The following is a 2019-nucleotide window of genomic DNA, read 5'->3' as shown; positions in this document are numbered from 1 at the left end:
TTGTACGCGAAAACAGCCAATCAGAGTCCTCGATAGAAAATCTGTAAACAATAAGCCATAATATTTTACAGGTTGTCTAACAAGTGCTATGATTGGCTGTATTCACTTGTTTACAATTAAATCAAATCACTGCATTCAGTGATAAAAGAAAGACTATTGCAGTCAAGGTATAAAACTAAGTCCTTAATAGCTTGACATCAAGATGAAAATAGTTCTACATGGAACTAGTCAACATGGCGAGCGTATATCATGTCTATAAAAAGTGTGATAATCATGATATAAAATCAATTCTGGCGTTTATTTAGTATTTCTACATTAGACTAGAAGCTCTCTCAACCCACTCCGTCTACCAACTGGTTTTAAACCTGGCTAATATCTTTATCATTATCACGAAATATTACAATATATCCCGGAAACTAGAACTTGAATTAGGTAATAAGAAATTTGAATGGAATGGAATTGTGTTAGAACATATGATTCAAACTTGGTTCCAATTATTTCAGAATATCATGAAAAAATAATAATAAACCCCTATTCAAACAATAATTGAATAGAATATATTTTCTATATATAGATATTGATTTAAATATTTTAAAATGATCAGGAAACCTACACACATATACAAAGAGATAACTCAGACAGTAGTGAGTTGGATTGTCAGCGTCCCAATGAGATAACTCAGACAGTAGTGAGCTGGATTGTCAGTGTCCCAAAGAGATAACTCAGTCAGTAGTGAGTTGGATTGTCAGCGTCCCAATGAAATAACTCAGACAGTAGTGAGCTGGATTGTCAGTGTCCCAAAGAGATAACTCAGTCAGTAGTGAGTTGGATTGTCAGCGTCCCAATGAGATAACTCAGACAGTAGTGAGCTGGATTGTCAGTGTCCCAAAGAGATAACTCAGTCAGTAGTGAGTTGGATTGTCAGCGTCCCAATGAGATAACTCAGACAGTAGTGAGCTGGATTGTCAGTGTCCCAAAGAGATAACACAGTCAGTAGTGAGTTGGATTGTCAGCGTCCAAAATGATGTTGGTTGATAAAATTTGGAACTGTGTTTAGCTGAAATTTGGTCAAATGGAACATCCTAAAATATAACTGGGTTAGCATGCCTAGTTCTAAACAGTAGCTGGTTGGAAGTTTCATCGTCCAAAAGTACAAAGTATTCTGATGCCACAGTATGTGCTTTCGGCAGTCAGTCTTCTCTCAATTCCAACCGACTTGATTGGTCAATCCATAGAAGAAGTGCTACTAGTTCAAATCCCGCTCAAGATTAAAAATATTCTGATGCCACAGTATGTGCTTATGGCAGTCAATCTGCTCTTATTTTCAAACCACTTGATTGGTCAATACATGGCAGAATTCATAGCAGAAGTGAAAGAGTAAAATGCAGACGTCATACCGGTATATGGAGTAACCAAGATATTGTATTGATTTTTGACATGAATGATGTACTTACAACTTGGGTCAAATTGTGTCAAATACAGCCCTGATCCAACTTCACAGTCAAGAGCCCATCCTTGATGATTAAGGCTTGAATAATACTGAAGATATTGGCATACAAATTTGGTCTTTGTCATTGGTTTGGGGAGTCACATTCGTCAGATAATAGTACAGATATATTATACTGATTTTAAACTTGAAGGATACTCAACTTTGTGGTCAAAATACATTGCTGGGATTACTTGATTAATACTGACATACTACAAATTTGGTCTTTGTCTTTGGTCTTTCGAGTAATACTAGGGCCAAAATTTATCAAATACGGTCAAATGTGGCAAAGATCCTTGATACAAAGGTTGATATGAATAAACAATGCCTGAAATGGTTGAATACCAGGCAAAGGTTATCAGTTAACATCCGCAAAGATGTTTTATACAAAGGTTGATATGAATAGAAACTGAGTATATGAATTGGTGGAACGCCACGCGAACATTATCGAGTATACCAGCAGGCAAATTTGGTCTGAAAATTGTCAATGAATAAGAAGAGCAAATATGGTGATGAATTGGAAAAATACTTCA

This window comes from Lottia gigantea, assembly GCF_000327385.1.
Source record: "Lottia gigantea unplaced genomic scaffold LOTGIsca_636, whole genome shotgun sequence".
Lineage (NCBI taxonomy): Eukaryota > Metazoa > Mollusca > Gastropoda > Lottiidae > Lottia > Lottia gigantea.
The sequence above is the reverse complement of the archived record's forward strand: the minus strand, read 5'-3'. Positions refer to the sequence as shown.